Consider the following 23,838-nt stretch of genomic DNA (forward strand, 5'->3'; position numbering starts at 1 on the left):
GCTGATGTTACTTTTTATAGCATATCTGACTGTCTGGGAAGGAGCCTTGGAGTTCCAGGCCTTAGAAAGCAAAAAGGAAGGGAGGGAAATCTTCAGTAATGCTATCTGCAGAAGAGTTTCTGGCTTTCAGAATTTACAGAGCAGGTGAATTCTGTGTGTGGGTGTGTACGTGTATGTGTACTTCCTGAAGCACATATATGTGGTACGTATGATGTGGGAGCTTTTCAAATGGATAATTTCATTGAAAGAATCAAAAACTTCTCCTTTATATACTCCTGTAACTTCTTTAGTATATTGAATACATTGTAAAAGGAATATTGAGTATTAGTAATTAGATTGAAAATTATATTCTAATGTCATTTTTGTGGTCTAAGAAACAGGGAGGATCACACTGTCTTTGAATTTTAAAAATACCTAGGGAAAACACCCAAACTCCTGTGATCTACTTTTACTTTTATCATTGACATTATGATTTTAGTAAGAAAAGAAAGGAAACTTCCACGGAGAGTTTAATTTTAAAGAGGATGCAGAGTATCTTTTAGAAAGATTTTCTTAATCATCTGGATTAATCCTGACTTTCAACTCCAGATAAGAAATAGGATATCCCATAAGGAGGATTTGCAGCATGTAGGGAAGTTTTTGCCAACCAGGAAAGGCTCCCAGGGTCTGAGTTATTAAAGTTAAATTTATTGGTGATTATGCCTAGTTCCTGTATAAATGAAACTTCAAAACAAACACTTGAAAAAGTCAAGAGAAGTCAACTAAATGGCATGTTTTTTATAAGTATAAAAGAAGTGGCCATTTTCAAAGGGCCTCATGGCTTGGCAGATTGAATAAAATGAATGTGAGAGCTTACTGTTAACCCCCGACAAATGCTGACACAGTTGTAGACACACACACACACACACACACACACACACAGAGTTCACAAGAAATAATAGACAAACTGCCTGGAGATACACGGCTTTAATCCCATCAAGGGGCTCTTGTGACATTGTAAACCAAGGAACTAGAGTTTGAGTAGTTGAGGCTGTCCCTACATCTTCTGGATGGGATTAATTCCATGTAATTCTCTACAGCCTTTTCTAATTGGTTAAGATGTGTGAGATGCCATGCACAATGGGATCACTGAGCCATCTGCATCTCACACAGGCTCAAATGGGAAAAAAAAATTATGGTGAGAAGAGAAGCCAGCAATCGGCTCTACCTTATAGGAATGTAGTACTTACTCTTCTCCCCGACACTCTGGCAAATCAAAGCAGTGAGCTGCTACGTCAGCAGTGCCCCGGGTGGTAGAAGGGGCAGTTATGCTGTAAATGAGCCTGGACACTACAGAGCCAGGCACCTCAGTCTGCACGTGGGGTTTCACCTTTCCATAAACATAAATGTGAAGCCCCATGCAGGTATACACGCTGGTTCCGTATAAAATAGATCTTCAAGAAGTTAAGCTGGAACAAAAATAACCTACACCAGATGGAACACTTGTCCAAATCTGTACCTGTTACCTCCTAAGATACTTCACTCATTTGGCCAAGTTAGAAAATAATAAAATCGTCAGTATCCCACAAAGGGCACACGATCAGCTTGCTAGTTGAACCTTTTTCTTTTTCCCCTTGTTTGTGAGCGTGCCATATAAATACAACTTGAACCCACAAGTCATTATAACAGTAAACTCAAACAAAAGCATGCTCCAGTGTTACACAATGACCAGGGGACCACATAATGCTCGTTCCTTATTCAGGCTCAATACGCCCGAATGAACCCTGACGCTGATACGCAACTGAGACCAAGCATGTATCCGTGTGCCTCGAAAGCAGTGAACTTGTACATATGTATCTGTGGTGCTCAGAGACCTCAGCACAATCTTGGTGGCTTGGACAACACACCCATAGAGATCTACATTTTTTTTTTTAAGATTTATTTATTTATTTAAGAGAGAGAGAGTGCGCACAAGTGGGCAAAGGGAGAGAGACAATCCTAAGCAGGCCCCCCGCTGAGTGTGGAGCCCCAGGCTGGGCTCGGTCCCACGACCAGTGAGCTCATGACCTGAGGGGAAATCACCAGTCAGACGCTTAACTGACTGAGCCATCCACGGCCTGGAGATCTACATTTTTGAGAGAGCTCAGTGAATTTAATTATTTGAACGCCTGCTACTTTTGATGTGATGATTGGAGAAGATGTGGGAGAAAGAGTGGTTTTCTTGGTAAATAGGATTTGAGGTTACAAAAAAAAAAAAAAAAACCAACATAAGAGCACATAATAAGAAAAGGTGATAAAGTGGGCTTAATTTTTATAGTTAACTGTAAGAGGGACAAAAAAATTACTCATAAAAATTAAACTTCTAGAATGAATGTATTTAAGAGCTGTGTTTTTTAAGTAGGTTCCTTGAGCCACCTCCATCTGATTCATTCAGTGTCCTTATTAAAAATGCCTCCCCCACCCCAATACCTTTTCACCCTCCATCCTCCTTGCTGGATTGACAAGAAGTAATCCTTGTCTGTTATGTGCTGGGCCTTCCCCTGAACTCAGAACTGCTTTAAGATGAGGACTGTATTTCATTGATATCTCCAGAGCTTAGCAGGGAGTCTAGCAGATATCCATGTTGCATGAATTAATGCTGATTTTAAGAAAGTGGAATTTCATATGATTTCACCAGTAAATCTGAAATAGTTAATACCACGTGTTCATGTCAGATGGGTCTGAGAATATGGTACTGCCGCTAAAACCTGAGCTCCTGAGCCAATGCTCACATCTTGTTCATAGTCACAGGAAAGGGAATGAACATACATCAGACACTAAATGCCAGGAATGATGATGTCCTCTTCAAACAGTGTCTCATGTAAGCGTCACAATCCCACTGGAAGAAATTGCTACCCATTATGGAGTCAAGTAGTAGAAACTCAAGGAGGTGGGGCTGCATACTCAGTTTCTCAGAGCTACAAAGTGGTCAAAGAAAGATGAACTATACCCAACGAGTCTTCTGTCCATTGTTGCAAATTGGGATCAAATGGATTTTATCCATGCCTCAAATATTTGATTTATCCTGGACCTGCCCTAGAAATTAAGAAAATTCCCAAGACAGGGCAATTGATTCTATACCCCATATCCTGGGTTTTCCAATTAGGTCAGACAGGCTATTCAAAAGTAGTTATTTCCGGGGGCGCCTGGGTGGCTCAGTCTGTTAAGCATCTGCCTTTGGTTCAGGTCACCATCCCGGGGTCCTGGGATCAAGTCCCACATCGGGCTCCCAGCTCAGTGCGGAGTCTGCTTCTCCCTCTCCCTCTGCTGCTCCCCCTGCTTGTGCTTTCTCTCACTCTCTCTCCTGTGCTCTGTCAACTAAATAAATAAATAAATAAATAAACAAATAAATAGTTATCTCCAAAGCACATCACCTTAGAGCAGATGGGAAGAGACCCTCTTTCCCCCTGGCTCTCATTCATCCCACCCACCTGCAGCTGGGCTTGGACCAGGATACCAAAGGGCCACAGAGTCACTCCAGAGTTCTAAGCTTCAGGCAGATGGCTCCTCAAGTGTGAGGCAGAACCTAGATCTGCATACAGGCTAGAGTTTCATGGCCAAGAGTCTGTTGCTCTGCAAAGGAACAAAGAAACCATTAAAGCAGCCCTGCACCATTTTTCAAGAGATTTGGAGAAAAAAGAAAAAGGTTAGTGGTCACAAGTAGAGGAAAAATGGAATCTGTATTTTCTAGAGATTGATGTATGTATGCAAATATGTATGTACATATGTATGCATGCTTAATTCCAGGGTCCAATACAGAGCAAACTAAAGTCTCTTCGGATAAGTTTCCTTTTCTAGTTTGATGAGCATGGAGCTGAATAATCCACTTATACTTGCCACATGTGCTGCTATCTGAGAGGTCTTGACATATACATGGTTAAGATCCCTCAGGGGCCAAAACAGAAAAGCGCCCCAGCAGCCCAGGAAAGCGCATTCAAACACATCTCATTTCCTTAACAAGAGGTCTTCCAGGTAAGATCACGTTTAAAGAAATGTCATTACAAAAAAAGAAGAAAAGAAGAGAGAAAAGTGTTTATATTCCTTTTAGATTACAGTTTCCCTTATCTTATGAAAATATTTTAAAAGTATGATACTAGTTATAAGAGGAAGCACCCCCAACCTTAATTAATATCGACAAGGCCTCTTGAATTACGCCTAAATGTTTCTTTAAAAATTAGCACTCTTTTCTTTTTTCTTTTCTTCTTCTTTTTTTTTTTTTTTTGTATTTAGCCCTCAGGAAGTGAGTACATCTACGGTTCAACTCTCTCGTTTTCAGGAACACACTGTATACCAAAATATGAGACTCATTCTGCTTACCAGTTTTTCCACACACATTCTTTTTTTATTACACATGCTTTTTTTTTTTTTTAAGCTTCCCAACTATATTTACATAAGGTTTGGGGAAGTAGCAGGCAGTTGTAGGGTATGGGGAAATATACCAAATTTTGTAGTGTTTTAACAGGGATTTCATCTGCCAAAGAAAACGCTGACACTGTTCACTTGAGCTGTGGCTCAAGTGGCCAAGAAAGATGTATCTTCCCTTTCACCTCAAAGGAGAAGCCTTTTTTGAATTAATAAACAACTGACTTATAAGAAGGACTTCTCCATCCCTAACAACCCACCACCCTTTAAAAAATTCATACTCTCCTTGCAAAAACCACCTTCAGTGTCATAGAAGAATTCTAGACCACAATGTTTTCCTAATCCAGGATTGCTCATCAAAGTCAGGGTTTATGGAGATATTTTTGGTAAACTTTGTTTGCCTCCATCCTAAGAAGGCTACATGAAACAACACCCAGAACTGCCCAAGGAGCAGAGCTTCTAACAGCGGCATGGGATTGTTTCCAGATCAAGCATACAACACTGGCTTTCTCTTACTTGTCTCCTCACCTCGGACAGGAAGTGTATGTATCCATCATAAGTGGATTTTTGCAATGTCCCTCTTCCTTCCATTGACTATAGAAGTGACCAAATTCCCCCAAACTCCCTCTGCCTGAAATGCTTTTCCCTCACTTCAGTCATGTTGCTGCCCAAATGGCACTCAATTATCAAAAGGCCTTCTCTGACCACCCTCTGTAAACTAACCGATCAACACCATCTCTCTCAACGTCTTACCCAGCATTAGTCTGCCTCATAACCCTAACTCACTACATTTATTCACTGGCGGCTTTTCCCCAATTAGAATATCAGCTCTTTGGGTATAGGACTCTGCATTTTTTGTTTGGTGCTGTACTCCCAAGGCCTGGAATAATGCCAGGACATTGTTAAATTATAAATAAAAAATTATTTTAAATATAAATTAATTACATATTATAAATTATAATTTCATTGTAAATTAAAGAGGACACCTCCATGAGATATTTGTTTTATAAATCAATCAATGAATGGTAAGACACCTTTGCCTGAGTTTCAGAAAGGGTTCCAGCCATTTATTGACCTTTCATGGTGTGTTGCCCTCAAATCGTGTGTGTGGCCCAGAAGTGGGGAATTACACCACAGGACCCAGGGACCTTCCTTTAGGCTGTGGAAAAGTCTAGGATTGGTAAGTGAAGGGTGACAGGACAACCCCCCACAGACTGTGGCTTGATCACAGGTTAAGGTCTTAGTCTGCATTCAAAGCTCTCTGGAGAATAGCCTTCCAATATTTTCCAGAGTAAACATATACATTCTCAGCCAAAGTGAGCTATTTTCTATCAGGCATGTTCACCCCATCATTGTGTTCTATTTATAATGTTTTATTTGCCCCCAAAATGTTCTTTCTACCCTTCCCAGCCTCCCCAGCACCTCTTGCCATCACCACACATTCTCAACTTCATCTCATTCAGCCTCAAGGCCTCCTCTAGGAACCATGCCTTCCCTGGGGCTCTTCTTCACATGCACACCATCACCATCCTCACCATTGTCCCCACTGAAAGGAGCCACTCCTCTCTGCTCTCATTTAGGTCTCCATCTCCCTGATTGCAATGACACTCTTTACTGTGTATTTAGAGGCTTTGGTTATTTGTTTTTATTGTTGTTGTTGTTTGCTTATTTGTTTGTTTTTGTATGAGTCTTAGCTTTGCAAATTAGACCAAGAAGGAGTTTCCCTTGTTTTTATTATTCTGCCTCCACTCAGTTCACAGGCCCAAAACATTCCTAGTTCACAGTGATTCTCAACTGCAGAGCACAAGGCCCGTGGTGGGAAGAGTGGAGGTGAGGGCAGTGTATATCTGAGTCTATGACGGGGAAGGATGTATATAGGCTAAAAGAGTACCCCACCTCTTGCTACCTGGCTCCACAATTTCTCCCATCTCAAACAACCTCACCACACTTGAGATTTGCCATATTAGACAAGAAAGAGCTTGTGTATTATTCACCATTGCATCTCCTCCATTGTCTAGCACGGTGCCTTGAACTTACAGGGTGCATGCATAAAAAAATGTCTGATGAATGAATGAATGAATGCCCCCATAGAAAATCTTTCTGTTCCCTTGTTGTTAGCACCTCCCTGATCCCAGGTTTAAAAACACAGATCCTTAAGGCAGGTTATAAAACATCTTCATCTTTAATCCTTATCCCCCTCCACAGCCACACACGCCTCTGACCAAGCATTTATCTCTGGGCACAAAATGCCATTTGCCTACTGATCAAAGGCTGTGGGAATGGGCGGCAGGAGCAGAATGGCCCCTGCACTCAGATCCTGCCCACACCCTTCCTGTTTGCGGCAGCCCACCCCAGGGGCTATTATGTTTTCAGAAGGCTAAGCAGAGCCCCTCCTTCCCTGGTCCTTACAGAGCCTCACTCCGCGGGTCTGGAGTGGCAGCCCCTTGCCCATGGAGCCTGTTTTCAGCGTTTCATTGTCCCCATGCAAGGCGCAGATAGCAGGCCAGACGCTCCTTTCCCCTTTCCTGGGACGCTGATAAGGCAATGAAAACAGTTCTCTATTTTCCTGCACAAAAGCTAACTTAGAAGAATGGGGTGGAGCATAAGTGATAACCAGCCAGAATTTGTTGCTTTGTGAAAAGAAATGTGGCGGGGAGGGAGTGAGGGAAGACTGAAAGCTTTGAGTTTTTGCTCTGGGTTGTAAAAGTCAGCCACCATTCAATGACAATGTCCCCTTTCCAGCCTTACAGCCTCATTTCACTTCTGTAATGGAAAATGCTGCCCTCAGGTCAGAGGGCCCCAAGTGTCTCCTCCTGAGGGTGGCTGGGCCACCTGGGAGGCTCTCATGTGACCCACTTAACCACAGCGTAGCTTAGGGGTTGGAATGAAGGGAGCGGGGAGAAGACGAGAATGCCTTCCTGTAACGTTTAACCCATTCCAATCGAATTTCTTACCCTTTTGAACCCACCAATTTGGTCAATTGCATCTCAAGATGTGTGTGTGTGTGTGTTTATGCGGGGGGGCTTCATCAACTCCACATGATCTTGGTTGATCCCAAGTGTCTCTAAACAAAACAGCCTGGAGTTTCCAAGTTCTTTTGTAAGAGAAATCCTTCAAAGATGTAGTTCGTGTTTGGTGAGTGTAGAGGCAAAGAAATGCCATAAAGAAATAGAGGATTGCCATTTCCATCTGGAACTGAAAAAAAAAAATAAAATAAAATGAAGGAGAGAAATGAGCCTTTACCAAAATGTTTCCTGGTGGGAGCTCGCTGCCCTGAAGCTGCCAGCCTCTCTGCCCCCACTGGCTCTGGGACCTGGTGTAATGAATGGAAACTGCACTTCTCGTTTTGTTTGTCAGAAAAATAAGGTAGTTTCCATGAGGCCAATTCAAGGAAATTAATCGGTCTAAGGTAGAGCGTCAATATTGGCATTGTTTTGAAAAGCAACCAAGGGGGTTCTAATGGGCAGTCAGGGTGGAGGATCAGTGAACAAGATAATCTCTAAGGTATCTGCTGCTTCTAAAATGTTACAGTTCCATAGTTTAGGGTCCAAGTTTCTCTGATTTTTTAAAATTTAGCTGTAATTGACATACAATGTATTAGGTTCAAGTGTACCACATAATGATTCGATATTTGTATATGTTACAAAATAATCACAGTAAGTCTAGTTAACATCCATCTCTGTTCATCCTTCTCTCCTTTACCTAAGGACTTGAATCACCACTCCTCACTAGCCCCCACATCTTTCTGAAATTGCTGGAGGAAGAAATTCAGCAACTGGCCACGGCTACTTTTCCCACTCCGCAGCATAAGAGCAGGTGGCTGAGCATGGCTCAATCACCCAGGGACCAAATTTCACAAGGCATGTATGTTTGGAGGGCTCTGGGAGAATTAAAGCAGGTCCATACTGATGAACTGAACTTACCCAAGAGAAATAAAGAACTCCATTGAAACAGCAGCGGGGCGGGCCTGGGGGCAGGGATGGGAGGATACAACGGTGGAACAACCCCACTAGGCAATTTAGACTCTTCATCCATTGTCATCATGAACAAGGCTGCACCGAACAAACCCAACTCCACTAGTCACTGGCTGCGATGTGCCCCCTTCACTTTCCTTGAGAAAACCCTTGATTATTTTTGCACATCTCACTATCTGCTTCCTAAATAGCAATATAAATCATCCTTATGGTCTCTCTGTTCCCTTCTGCCTCCTTGCATCAAACTCCCTAAACTGAGTTTCTAGGATCCATAGTCCTGTTTTCACTCCAGACTTGCCCCTCTTCCCCCCAGGGAGGCTCTTCTACCAGTGAGTTGTTTTGGGGGCTGAGGGGTTGGGGGGTCTTGGTGACAACTGCCTAAGGCAGGACCAGCAATTCTCAAGTGGTTTTAAAATCAAGTACGCAGCTGCATGAATACCAAAGGAGCGAGCAGCATCGAATTAAGTAAAATGCCAAATATCTCATACGAATGGAGTAGTTAGACAATAAAAGCAAAAAAGAAATATGATTATGGTAACTTAGATCTTCAGAATAAAATCTCAGGAATTGGAAACGATTTTATTAGCCAGAGAGGCCAACTCCCAAAGGATGCTCTCTTCAGCATCCTCAGTATATATACAGCCATCAGGACTCTCACTGAACATCCGGTGACAGGGGTCGCACTCTCGCAAGGCGCCCCATTCCAGTTTGGACCCATTTTAATTAAAATCCAGTTGAAGTCAAATGCCCAGTTAGAAGCCCTGTGAGTAACAGCCCAGCCCAGAAGTAAACATCAGCCCACGGACAAGACGAGGAAAAACGCAAATTGGGGAGGAAGTTTGTAGAATGGATAACAGTGGTCTGAGATATTTATTTTTAATTTTCTCTTAGAATCACTTCTAAATTGCACATTCACATGGTCTTTGCACGTCCCCATCCAGAGAATGAGTATTCCCATTCAGTAGCTTCTACTATTAGATAACAAATTGATGGAGATAAAATATTTTGAAATTAAAAAGAAATTAATGCAAACCTCTTGCTAAAGTGAGTTTTGTTTTGTTTTTTTTAGTAGGGAATTTGTTCTTGAAGCTCCAACTATTTGCTAAAAATGATCACATCTGGGGTGCCTGGGTGGCTCAGTTGGTTAAGCGTCTGCCTTTGGCTCAGGTCATGGTCCCAGGGTCCTGGGATTGAGTCCCGGGTCAGGCTCCCTGCTCGGTGGGGGCCTGCTTCTCCCTCCGCCTGCCACTCCCCCTGCTGTGCTCTCTCTCTCTCTAATAAATAAGTAAAATCTTTTTTTAAAAAATGATCTCATCTTTGTGTTCTAGTTATTTAAATGCTGTGGATAAGTTGGGAGTATCATAATGATCTGGGCTCCCCCCCAAATTTGGACTTGTAGGAAAATTGATATAAATATGTGTAGTGATTATACAAAAGACACTAAGTATCCTTTTAGATCTGATCCTTGAAAACAAAGTTTTAACCAAGATACTGTAGGTAAATAATGTAGATGAAGAAAGGTTAAGGACTTACTGAGGGATACAATTTGCTCTCTGGGATCAATTCCAAATTTTAATGCATGGATTTTACTCCTTCAACCTGAAAATCTTGCTTTTTGGCTTGTATTCATCAAGATAAAGATATCCCATGCACATACCGTTTTCAGTATAAACCAAAACAGGTTTATTTTTAAGTGTGATTGGTCCATGTAGTGCTCTGAAATGCTTGTATTTTCTGAGATCATATATTTCTGAGGAAAGAAATAATCATATAACAGCAAACATTTATTGAGCACTCACTAGGAGCCTGAGACTATAGTGGGAGCTTTACATATATTATCATTTAAAGAAACAGTCCTGATTTGCTTTATCTGAAACCACTTCCCAGGTACTAGAAAATTGAATCAGCATCCACCTAGACTTTCCAGAGGCATCTCATTTACAGGGCACTTCAACCTTCTCAGAGTACTTTCATATCTATAATCTCTTTAAAATCCTATGTGGTAGATAGGGCAGATACTGATAATACTCAAAAGACGTTGGCTGGAATTGCCTAAGAACAACCAAATATGGACAGTAGAAGAGCTAGAAATAGAAGCTCTTACTCTGTTTTCTACCCTTATTCATAAAATGAGAAAAACTTGAAGGTTACTTGCAAATTTCTTTCTAGTTTCAAAATCCCTACCCCGTAAGTCCTTGCCCAAGCCTGAGAGGTAATCAGCTTTATTAACTTTCAGAGCATTTAGAAAACAGTGCTGTGTCCATCAACTTGTTGTCAAATCTAGACCCATCCCGACCTTCACAGATCTGGAGATGGGTCCAAACTTTAGAATTTCGCCTTATTTCAAACAAACTTGCATTGTTGTACATGCGCTTGGAGTCTGAGAGATAAATGAACTAACGTTCCTAAGAATCCTAAGTATCTTTGGGGAAGATGCAAAAAAGAGATCATTCTAACAGGGAGAAACAGACATCATCAGTACGTCCTGTAAATAGGAGCAGCGTATCCAAGGGCTGGTTTTCCGCGTGATGAAGGAATTAACTTTTTGCAGGGCTGAATTCTGTGGGCAAGCTCTATAAGTTTGGGGAACTCTGTCAGAGAAGCATATCCTAATGGGAAGCTTCATTTATTTGCTTGCTTTGCATTATTCTTGGTGTCTGGCCAGTGCTCAGCTCAGAGACAAGAGTCAATATATTTTGTGGGTTTTTTTTTTTAATGACTGAATGAGGAAATCAGAAACTTAGAAAATCAATAGTGTGATAAATGTATCTATTCACCTGCTCAACAAATAGTTCTTTTTTTAAAGATTTTATTCATCCATTTTGAGAGAGAGAGAGAGAGAAAACATGAGTGGGGGTGGTGAGGGGTAGATGGGGAGGAGCAGGGGGAGAGGGAGAAGCAGACTCCTCACTGAGCAGGGAGCCTGATGCGGGGCTTGATCCCAGGACCCTGGGATCATGACCCCAGTCGAAGGTAGATGCTTAACCGACTGAGCGACCCAGGTGCCCCAACAAATAATTCTTGACTAGAACTCTGGGCATAGTCCCTGCCCACGAGGCGTTTGTAGTTTAGTGAGAGGGACATACATTACACAACTAGTCACACGAGTAACTCCGGCGGTGGCTCTCCCCTCCATCCTAGGATCACTCCCCTGTGTCTCGTACCAGCCTTCAAGTCATCCAGTTGACCACTGCTCCTTGACCTGAGGGCTCCACCACGGTCCACAGGCCACGACTTATGTGGCTGCTATTTACTGAGGACCCTGTAAAATGCTGCTTCCCCCTGAGGCCCGTTAGGAGGGTGGAAGAGCGTGAGGCAGGCCTCGCCTCCATTTGCTGTCCCATCTCTTCCTTTCTCCATAGCCTCACCACACAAAGACATGTGGGTACATAGATGCCACTGAATACTTGGGTGTCAAACTAAATGCTAAATATGACTTCATAGCTCAAGGGGACATGAGCCCCAGAGTGAAGCCCTCTCTAAGGGAATAAATGTGTTCTGAACCACAACCTCCTGGGCTGAGCTCACCCTTTCTTTCACTCTGAGGGGACCTCTTCAAGTCTCCATGTACCTTTCAGGAAACTCCAGCTCAAACTGGCATAGATTTCTTTTATTATTTTATTAATACCACATTTAGAAAACTAGCAATAGTCACACACAAAATAGTGCATATAAAAATGTGTTGTCTTATTCATGGAGGCTTAGGACAGAGGGCAGTGGAGATTATAGGGCAGCTCTAGCCATCACCATCCCCCAAGCCAACCTTGGAGCTGCCCCTGGCTGAATCATTTCCCCTGGGGGTCAGGAGGTGGGGTGGGGACGCCTTCCAAAACTAATTCCACAGAGGAATATTAGAAATGGCAGCATTCTCCAGACAGTGGTCCTACTCCTAACATGCTACCCTCAACATAGTTAGGGAGTAGGCAGAAGGGGTTTCCTAGTGCTCTGTCAGAACATTCCCTGGCCCCTTTCTGGAAGAAAGTCCTAGAAGAAAGAGCAGGTGGATACTGCAAGTGGCCAAGAAGGGTCACTAGGGAGGAGCCAGCATCAGAAGCCCAAGGACAGGAAGATTCTACCTGAGAGCAAAGTACAGGTAGGGAGTTCGATTAACTTCATATCCCATGCCTTTCCTGAGCACCTACTGAGTGCAGGCGATGTACAAGCAACAAGTAATGAGAAGGGAGCACGCGGGCTCTGTACTAAGGATGCCTACCAGGCATTATGGGAGTGGAGATGCAGGAGCTACTGCGGCAGGGATGCATCCCAGAGAAACCAGTTCCTTAACCAGGAAGGATTGAGCAAGGGCGCAGCATCAGTGAGACAGAGGCCGGGACTCGCCTCTTTTGGCGGAAGAGGATAGCGAGCAGGCTGTTCCGGAGACGGGTCCCTACCCGAATGCAGGAGCTGTGACCTTGGGTGCGTCTGTCTATTCCCTGCCGGAGGGGGAGGCAGTGGGGTGAGGCGTGGCTGGCTAGCTCCGGACTCGCACGGGGACCGGCTGAGCGCTTCACCGAGACTCTAAGCGCAGGTCAAGATTTTCTTAGGTTTCCTTCTTGGCCTCTCTTCCCCTCAGACTTCAGGAGCCCCTGAAGGCTCGGTCACCGAAGGGCCACAGGCGCCAAGGGCCCTGGCTCCACTGCTCTGGCAGAGGCCCCTGCCCTGACCGCACTCTCCCCGGGGGCCCAGTGGCCGCCTTCTCCGGTTTTACCTTTGTTTTCCTAGTCTGCTCCTCCCGGGGCTTGTTTGTGTAAGAAAACCTCTCTCCCTGTTTCCTGTGTCTCTGCCATTTCCTCCCATTGCCATTCTGCACCGTGGCCCTGAGGGCCATTGTTTTTCTTTCTCACTCTGGGAATGGCCCGTAGGTGCGGGACAATGCGGAGGAAGGCAGGGCAGCCGGGGCTGTTTCGGAACCACTCTCAAGCACCAGAAGATCCCAGTAAACCGGCGGGAGCGGTGTTTGCTTGTCAGCAAGGGAAGGAAGAAACTCAGTATCAGTAGACAGCCTCTTGCTGATGAATCCTCAGACACTGTCCAAACGGAGGCGAAGGCTGGTTCCCAGGGGTGAAGACCAGAGATGTGTGATGGAGCCGATAACCATCTTTGGGAAAGGAAGCTAGGACGGTCCCATTTGCTTGCTGGTTTTTTGACATGTTCTGCCTGCTTTTAAATTGAGAAATCAACGGAGCCTTACTTCAAGGGGAGCTAAACAGAGTTCTGAAACCGGGCGCAGGACACATGGATACCCAGTGAAACGCACTTAGGAATGGATTTCCTTGTGGTTCTATTCAGTGCTCTGACCTGTTATCCCTTTTGATCAGCCCACTATTCAGGCAGCCCACATTGTAGTACTACTTGGTGTTTTCCTGGCAGAGCTTAAATCAGACAGGTTCTCACAGGAGCTCAGATCCTGGGTTGTTTTCCTGAGCCCAGGGAGAGAGAACTTTAAAAGTAGCTGGCCTGGGGAAAGAGGAATGTGATGCCTTTTTATTTACCATTGAAATGCCGATGCCTGCTTATTTGTTGATTTCCAAATATAAATGGGAGGAACACTGTGGTCTATAGCCCATTAATGACTAAGTGTCACATTGGCTTCGTTTGGGAACACTGGCTTAGTTGTGTAACCAAACCCTTTTTTTTTTTTTTTTTTTTAGTGTAATTTCAACAAAATGAACTGAGCAAGATTTGATATAGGATTTCAGCTTGATTTTCCTAAGAGAAGTATTGAAAAACACACTTATTTTGTTGACTATCACTTAGCACAAGTTTGTGGTTCTAGTTTGGTAGTCTTTGTTTCATAAAGCTTTCATGGTTTTTGCCAGCATCTTTCATCACATTTTTCTCATCAGTTATGACACTCAGAGTCACTCATCAAAGAGATTTTGTTTATTTCAGTTTTTTTTTAAGATTTTATTTATTTATTTGGGAGAGAGAGAGAGAGTGAGAGAGAGCACAAGCAGGGTGGGGGTGGGGGAGGGAGAAGCAGGCTCCTCAAAGAGCAGGGAGCCCGATGGGGAAATCGATCCCAGGACCCTGGGATCATGACCTGAGCCAAAGGCAGATGCTTAACCGACTGAGCCACCCAGGCATCCATGTTTATTTCAAGTTTTAAAGGACAACATTGTTGCCAGAAACATGTAAACCTCCAGTTTTCTATTAGAACGATAGAAAGCTATAAAGCACAAAGGTAATAGAAACATATCAAATTCCCTTATATCAAATGAAATTTGTGTTTTTCATTAAAGGATTTAAGCATGCCCTATACCACTCTCGTGCTGCAAAGCCGCTGATCTTGGGATACGATTTAAATATTGACCCGTCTCATGGGGTGCCTGGGTGGCTCAGTCGTTAAGCGTCTGCCTTCGGCTCAGGTCATGATCCCAGGGTCCTGGGATCGATTTCCCCATCGGGCTCCCTGCTTTGCGGGAAGCCTCCTTCTCCCTCACCCACTCCCCCTGCTTCTGTTCCTGCTCTCACTATCTCTCTGTGAAATAAATAAATAAAATCTTAAAAAAAAAAAATATTGACCCGTCTTCATTTACAATTTCAAAAAACAATGGACCCTAGTACTTAGGACCAGGAGCACATTTAAGTTGGAAAATCCTTTTCAGGGACCCCTCTCCCCCCAAAAAATCAGGCTAATAATAGTACTTAGTAATAATAAAAGTACTTTCAGAGGAGACATTCTCTAAAAATAGCAGGACATTCTTTTGCAAAAAATCGGACAGAAGATTTCTTTTTCAAAAGAGGGTATTTTTTTCAAAGATTCTTTTATTGTTGGAATTAAATCATTGCTCTGTATTGAATTTAAAATAAACTTTAGAGCATACTGAAATATTTAAGGATGAAATGCAATGATTTTGAGTTGAACTTCAAAATAAGAAGAGAGGTGGTTAGTGGTGTTTTTATGAAGGTAGACTGGTGAGGAATTGAAAATGTCTTCGGGTGAGGGGGTAAAGGAGGGTTCATTACAGCATCCTGTCTCCTTTTGCGTGTTTCAACTAATCTATAATAACAATTTGCAAAAAAAAGAAAGAAAGAAAGAAAAAGGGAAAAGGAACAATGAGAATCAAAAATAAAAGTCTTTTTTCTGTATAGTAAGTTAACTGGTATTATTTCTGCATTTAGTTTCTCGAATCAAGGAACACTCTAGTAGCATGCCACTCTGAGGCTGTCTTCTTGCAGAGGTCAGACTCCTTGAAACTGTTGGAAATCCAGAAATCTGAGCTGGTACGTCATTTTTCAGATGTCTGATGAAAGAAGTACAAATCACGTAACTGCATGCAAACGACTTGCTATTATTAACTCAGAGTTAACTTATTCCCTAGAATAAGATTTATAGGGAAAATCTGAGAAATGACAGTGTTGCTAAATAAATCTGAGAAACGGGTTTTTCCATTGCTGGCTCTGAAACAAGCAAATATAGACAAGCTTGGCTGGGAAGGTCCCAGCATTCGCTTCAATGGGTGGAGGTCCTTTTATGAAAAGAGAAATCCTGCTCAGCATGTGAAAGAGGAAGGGCCATTTTACTTCCAGAGAGGATCCTTGATTCCTGTAAATCTGTATTTCTGGGACCGCATCTCAGACTCCTGTCAGCGTTCCTTCTCTGTACTGTTGACAATGGAGTCTTGTGAATCAAGATTTTTCCATCAAGGATTTGCCAGTTGGATATGGCAACGTCTCCTTTCTAGAATAGTTTGTTCCCCTTTTATCTATTTTACCCAAATTACCTTTATGTACGCATATGCAAAGGAGCCACTACATAATAAACCATTGAGATAATTTTCTCATTTCAAAGTGTCCAGTGAGAAATTCTAAAAATTTCTCCAGCCGGTGAACAGACCACATAGGCGAAAGTAAGCTGGGACCCCAGCCTAGAGGCAGTTAATCGATTACGTCATGTGGTGCACATGAGGAGCAGATAACATGGTCCAGTATTTTTTAACTAAACACTTACGGTATTTAGAGTTTGCCCTCCCAGAGGAGATTCAACAAGGAGCCTTCGACATCGCCTGGGGAAATAACCTCACTCTGGCTGCACCGTGTTTATATCTCAGGCCCTGAGAGATGCAGGCTGTCCACTAACCTCGCCGAAATAGCCAAGAATCCCTGCCTCTGTGTGGGTTAAATAAAGATCACAAGTTACAGCATTTGGCCTCAGAGCATTGAATGGGCCTCTCCCCAGACACTCATTCTGCTTATCTGGAATCTTAATTCCAGTCTGCACCTTTTGATCAGGCAAGCCCCAGACCACGGACGACTTATCGAAGGGGCTGGAATTTGCACTGAGCCCCATGCACTCCATCTTACCGGCCACTTGCAGGCTGGATTATGGGACTAACACTTCAACACTCACAAGTGGAGGCCTGGGAGTGGCTCCTGGTGTCCATCACAGGCGAGGTGCCACGAGTCAAGTGGGAGGTCAAGCGAAACACGCCAGAAGGCCTCCCACAGCCTCTGTGGCTCTTCCCGGCTCTCCGTGTTAACAGAAACATCCTTCCTCACGACATAGCAGCAGGGTTATTTTCCCTTTTGAATGCAGGCATGAAACTCAGTTTCCGAGTCTACCTTCTCGGCACATCCTCACCTCTTCGGGGTGGTCTTGTCCCGCTGTCTCACTGACTTGCCATCTCCCCCCAGGAGCCGGCCCCCACCTGTGTGACAAGCCCCCGGGAAGGCCTTGCGATCTTCCCGTCTGCCTGGATTTTCTGTTATCAGCCTTGAGGCCAGGGGCTCCTGGGGTCCACTTTCAGGGACAGCAATAGCCCCCAGGCCTTCAACGCTTTTCCTAGTTAAGCTGGACAGTTACTAAGATTAATTCCTGCTCTGCTCACAATCTGATTTTCCCATCACATGTGCCCCAAACCCTAATTCAGAGCCACCCTTAGCTAAAAATTATAAAACAAAGGATCCATAAACCTTTGGTGGCCCCTCTCCCTGACCTCGCCCCTCCATTCCCCGAGTCCTCACACTGACTCCTGGAGTAGCAAAGGCCCCTCATTGTGAACCCCCACCTTGTCCTGCCATTTTTGTGTAGTTTCTTCTCCAAAACTTTCTTTTCACCTTCCAAATTATCCAAATTTACTTTCTTTGCATCTCATTTCTTTCTGTCCCATCTCAGTGAATTATCCTATGGGAAACAAGTTTGAATAGTAATTAACACAAACATGTTAAGAGATAAACAGGGCTACATGTGTGGTCCAGTGATGTAAACAAAAGAAATGTTTTTATGCCAGAATTCTCAAGTATGCAGGGACACGACAGGCCCAAAAAAATTTTTTTTAGGGGCAAAGTGTCCATTCTTGAGACCTATTTCCATATAACACAGTCAGCCCTTGCTCTATAAGGCTGATTCAGATTTGTTTCCCATCAACTTTTCCCAAGATTGTACACTGTCCACCCTCATTTCAGCTGGAAGTCACCCTTCCAGATCTGGACAGCTGTCAACGCTGGGGCTGTCCATTTGGGGAGATGGTGTGACATCACGGAAAGAGCCCCAGCTTGAGAATCAGGCAGACTTGAGTTCCAGGCCCAACCCTGCCACCTGCTAGCCTGGTGACATGGGCAAGTCATTGACTTCTTAGTGCCCTCAGTTTCCTCATCTGTAAAATGGGAATTTGTCACTTACTTCCAAGTTGCTGAACAAGGTGAAGGAGACAACACATGTTATTTAATGGAGCAGTTGAACTTTATTTTTTTTTCAAAGATTTTATTTATTTATTTGACAGAGAGAGACACAGCGAGAGAAGAAACACAAGCAGGGGGAGCGGGAGAGGGAGAAGCAGGCTTCCCACCAAGCAGGGAGCCCGATGCGGGGCTCGATCCCAGGACCCTGGGATCATGACCTGAGCCAAAGGCAGACACCTAACGACTGAGCCACCAAGGCGCCCGTGGAACAGTTGCCTTTAAAGCTAGCTCTACCAGTAGTTCTTGGAATCACAGCTTTGAACATAAATGTCATCTGACTGCACTAAATATGGGTTAACTTGCTGGTCACTTCACATTTTCCATTAATAATTGCTTCATTCAACATTGCAGAACTAGCAAATAACAGCCTACCTATTGACCGCAGGTGCTAGAAAACTCAGAAAGATACTGAAATCATTTGAAAGCCAATTTTTGCCATATTCTGGACTACTTTGTGTCGATCGTGGGACGCTTAAAAACAAATGGAAAAGATGTAAAATGAGATGTCTTACTATCATTCTTCCTGCTGAAGGCAGGAATTGCATCCACTAAAATTTTGAGTTTAAAGGCTAGTATCACTTTTAAATAACATAAACATCGGACTTTCTAACCTGTCCCTTGAAAACAGTCACTATAAAATGATAAGACTCCCTGTGAAAGAAGTCTTCCCAAGTAACAAACCTAAAATTTCCCTCCTTTTTGACACTTCCAGAGGATCCTAAAAGATCCATGAATGGTCCATCTGGTGAAATGTCGTATTTGTATGCAAAAGTAGTTGTCTAAGCACACCTTGGGAAAAGATAACATTTATTGATTCTTTAAGCATATCAGGAAGGGAAATGTATTTGACTAAAACCATGACCTGCTCTTCCAGTAGTGACTGCTCTCTCCTCCAAGAGCCAGTCTCTCACAATTTAACTCACCAAATGCTTCTTTTAGTCAGTTTGTGCTTTTCATGTAAAAGTCAACCTGTCTGCCTCCTGGGCTAGGAACAGAGATGCCAATATTTTCTTTATTTCACGTTGAGTCACTGTTTTTTTGTTTTTGGGGTTTTTTAAAGATTTTATTTATTTATTTGTCAGAGAAAGAGAGAGAGCACAAGCAGGGGGAGTGTAAGGCAGAGGGAGAAGCAGGCTCCTCCCCGCTGAGCAAGGAGCTGGGACTCCATGCCAGGACCCTGTGGGATCGTGACCTGAGCCAAAGGCAGACACTTAACCAGCTGAGCCACCCAGGGCCCCCACCTTGAGTCACCGTTGAAATTCTGAGACAAGTTGGTCAACTTGGTTAGAAAGTTTCAAATAACAAGGAAAAAGGTGGATATTAATTATTACTCCCAATTCAGAGTTGAGGCTTCAAAGGCTCTAGGAGATTCTGGGTGTGCCCAAGGTTGCCTGGACACTGATGGCGGAACCGAGACTCAAGCCCAGGTGGATCTGATACCACGCTGGTATACTGAGGTCAGCAGCATAGACTGGCCTTGTGGGAGCCAGTCACCTTTTGTCCTTCACTTCACCTGATCCTGGGCGAGGTATCCTTCCAGAGTGTGCTGTTGTCACAAGTGGTACCAGCTGAAGAAGTGAAAGAGAGAGAGAGAGAGCAACACACACACCCCTGCCACAATCAGCACCAGGGGGTGCATGCTCCAAGAATAAGACAACAGGGCTGACTTCTGTTTCTCTGTCCTCTTAGAATCCTGGTCCTCCCACTGCACTTCAGTTGGAAAATCGAACCTGTAAATTCTTCCTTCCCCATATGCCTCAATAGGCTCCCCTTCAGAATTTATTCATCTTTGACAAACCCTCATATTTCTTTCCCTTCACCCAAGACATCCCAGCCATTCTTCCTTTCAAAGATTTTCATGATCCATTCCCTCATTTCCACTCCCACTGCCTCCACCCTGGTCCTGTGTTCTATAGTTTCATATCTAGGGTCTTGCAACAAGCTCTGAACTGTTTCCCTAGTTCCCAGAGCGCCTCCATCACCATCTGCAACACAGAGAGATCGAATCACAAACACGCATCCCAGTGTATTTCCTATGGCACACCCAGATTTATCAGCCTAAAGTCCTGTTGGCATGGTGGGAAGAGCACAGTGTGTGGGATCAAAAGACCTGGTTCTAGTGCTGGCTCTACCGCTGATTAGTTCTTTGACTTTGGTTGAGTTATAGAAAAGGTTGAATGGAAAGGCTGAACAAGATTAAATGGTAGATTGAGTGAAGGTGGGGTCCAAGGTTCACACTGGGATGGCCCCATCTACTACTCATTTTCTGTTAGCCCTACTAGGTACATTTATTCTATGCCCCGCTGTGTGTCCTGGAAGGCTGACCCCTATGGATGGTATCATTGGATTTTCATCCAGCTGTCTTCCTCTCTGCCAATGGGAGGGAGGCAGACATGGGAGCAAGGGAGGAGAGAGAAATTGGGATATTTGTTCCCTGCTGTCTCCCTCCTACTGGGCAGACTCTCCTACAAAATCCCAGCAACATGATTTTCTTCCCTTGCCTTTTCAGACTTAACGGTGCTAATTCTTTGAGAAATGCCGTTCTCAAAATTATGGTCCCCAGACCAGCAACATTAGCATCACCTGGGAACTTGTTAGAAGTGTACATTTACAGGCCCTGTCCCAAATTTACTGCATGAGACATTTAGAGGGTGGGATCTAGTCATCTCTGTTTTTAACAAGCTCTTGGATAATTCTGAAGCTCAGTAAAGTTTGAGAGTCACTGCCACCATAGAGAAAGTTGCTGGAGCTGACCCTGAGTTTCTGGCTCAGTAGGTTAGGGAGTAGGGTCCAACACTATGCATTTCTTTCTTTCTGTTTTTTTGGTTTTTTGTTTTTTTTTTTTAGATTTTATTTATTTATTTGAGAGAGAGAGAGCCAGAGACAGAACATAAGCAGAGGGGGAGGGAAAGGAGGGAAGGAGAGGAGCAGAGGGAGAAGCAGATTCCCTGCTGAGCAGGGAGCCTGACGTGGGACTCAATCCCAGGACCCTGAGATCATGACCTGAGCCGAATGCAGATGCTTAACCGACTGAGCCACCCAGGTACCCCAACAATGTGTATTTCTAACACTTCTCAGGGGAAGCCTTAGCTGCTCATCCCAAAACTACAATTTGAGAACCACAGCTCTAGATCAACAGCCAAGTATCTCTTCCTCCTGCTAAGAGAAAGCAAGCTTTTCCTCACTTATAGATCTTCCAATGAGTCCATCCATGGCAGATGCTGCCTAAGGTAATACCAATTCTCCTTGAAACCTACTCATATCCCCCCAACAGCTAGGACTCCTACACACACAGACACACAGACACACACACACACACACACACACACGCTACCGACAGGCTCACTAGGAGAGTTAAATACCAGTGTGGTTTAGAAGAAGAATTGCAAGGTTTACTCCTGAAGGAAATCCAACTCATTCTAACTAAAGGAGGGTGCCACCCAGGCACCCAGATCTTGCAAATTTTTATAAACAGTGAATTAATTTGCTGGGGTTTCCATAGCAATTACCATAGGCTGAGGGGCTTAAACAAAAGAAATTTATTTTCTCACAGTTCTTGAGGCCAAAAGTCCAAGATCAAGGTGTTAGTAGGGTTGATTACATTCTGATGCCTCTCTCCTTGGCTTCCAGATTGTTAACATTTCCCTGTGTCTTCACATAGTCTCTCCTCTGTGCATGTCTGTGTCCTAATCTTCTCTTATTATAAGAGTATCAGTCATATTGGATTAGGACCCACTCGTAAGACCTCATTTTATCTTAATTACCTCTGTTAAGTGCCCTATCTCCAAATACAATCATATTCAGAGGCACTGGTGTTTAGAACTTCAACATATGAATTTTGGGTTGGCACGGTTCAATCCATAACAAGCAAGATCTAGGGAAACATGACCACCAAAGTAGCTGGAGCATGAGAGGAGAATGGAAACATCCAATGGATTGGACCAAGGAACACAAAATATAAATTGGATGGGACTGAATGTAGTGATAGGAGTAAACACACCTGAGCCTAACACAGCTGTTCTCAACCTTATCAGCACACTGGAACAACCTTCAAAAAATACCAATGATGCTGCAGTCCAAGCCTAAAGATTCTAATTTAGCTTTTCTGGGGTATATCCTGGGCATCAGGAATTTCTTAATTGACCCAGATAGGTACCAAAGTTGAGAACCGCTGCACAACAGTTTCCTTAGCCAGTTAATTGGACCAGTAAATGAGGCTGAAATATCACAATTGCCCTTGGAAGAACAAGGGGTCCAAAAACTTCAAAAGGTGGGAATGTTGGAATGAATTTATGTGTGAACCACCCAACCACCCTCACCCCTGTTCCACCCCATCCCCACTTCAGAAGACCCATATGATACTCCCCTATTAAGAAATGCCTTAGGCAGAAAAAGCTCTACCTTAGAGAGCTCTACCAAGATGCAGGGATGTCTCTATGCCAGAGATGGGGCGACGGGAATGCTAGTGTGGAGTTGGGTCCCAATTTCATTGGCAACATGGAATCCCAGTGTGGGGACTTGAAAGGAGTCATTACCGTAACAGACTGCAGAAACGCAGAGAGGTAATCAGTGTCAGACCTGAAAGAATCTGGTGGTTGCTTACTGATCACAGAGCCCTTAGGATGGGAAAGATGGGTAGGTTACCAGGGTATCAGTTGATCCACATATCTGAAAAAACTCTAGGTTTAATCAGCAGAAACTAGACTAGTTTACCTGGGAAAAACTCTCAGATGCCATTCGCCCACCACTGTCCTCAGCAGATGTACCAGAATCTGCACAGGGAGAGGAGGGGACATTTTTTGAAAAAGTATTCAAGCGAGACTGTTATGTGTCAGTCTTCCCTACCTCCCCTTGGATTGTGAATAGATGGATTAAATGAGTTTTGTTTGGGGCCTTCTTAGGTCAAAGGCTTTATGGCCATATGACAATGCTAATCTTGTGTCAGTCAAAATCCTTCAGTGGTTCCTCCCTGACTCCAGGAAATAACAAATCCTTTACTCTGACATTCTATTTCCTGGGCAGTCGTTTAGTGCTGTCTTTCCCGTCCCATCTTCCACCAGGCTTACAGCAGTGTTTGTCATTTACGGCTCATCTTGAAAATGATAAAGCTTTCCTGTGCTCAGGTCAAAGGTCAGAACTAATCATCGCTGGACACGGCTGCTCTCACTGGCCGAGCCCCCTTTAGGTAATCCCATAGGCTGAGGGGATCAGTGTCTCACATACCTCTTCCCATCCAGGCCACACCTTTGTGCTTCACTCAGGTGAGTTCTTCTGGTTGTGAGACTCCGAGGGCCCACAAAATCCTCCCTCCATTTCACGGTTGTCTATTCTTAGTGCTGTGTAGACCCCTCACTCATTAACACCTCCACATCTTTGCTTTCCCACTTCCTATATTCCCACTTCATTTGTTTCTGTCTATCCAAACCCAACGCATCCTCCGATAAGCAGTGGGCATCCTCAATCTTCCAAGAAGCCTCCTGGACAGTGGGATTCCCAGCGCCTGGTCTGTGGAGCAGTCCCTTGACATTGAATGGTCATTTACCTTGAATTGCTGCTACATTTCACATGAGCTTACATGTTGCAGGGCCAGACTCCAGAAGCTGAACAGTTTCGGGAAGGCACTGGCAGCAAGAGATTCACCACCAAAGTAGATGGAGTGCGAGGGGAGAATGGAAATACCAAGGAGGGGTCAAGGAGGCTCTTCCACAAGCCACCTGTGAGGTGCTCCTGGGGACTTCCATACCATCTGTAGGTGTCACGTGTTTCCAGCCCCGGCTGGGATGGCTCGGGAAAGGTGGGG

At 44.1% G+C, this 23,838-nt stretch overlaps 1 long non-coding RNA gene across 1 annotated transcript in view; it reads right to left on the reverse strand.

Annotated features, from left to right (window-relative positions):
- Nucleotides 1-23,838, reverse strand: part of LOC115937928 (uncharacterized) — a 218,425-nt gene that overhangs the window by 13,242 nt on the left and 181,345 nt on the right. The window contains exon 5 of the long non-coding RNA XR_014147929.1: nucleotides 3,450-3,591. This is a non-coding gene — a long non-coding RNA (uncharacterized LOC115937928). The remainder of the gene's footprint in view (nucleotides 1-3,449; nucleotides 3,592-23,838) is intronic.

Source organism: Leptonychotes weddellii, chromosome 8, assembly GCF_054177405.1.
Source record: "Leptonychotes weddellii isolate Sample4059 chromosome 8, ASM5417740v2, whole genome shotgun sequence".
In the NCBI taxonomy this organism is placed as follows: domain Eukaryota; kingdom Metazoa; phylum Chordata; class Mammalia; order Carnivora; family Phocidae; genus Leptonychotes; species Leptonychotes weddellii.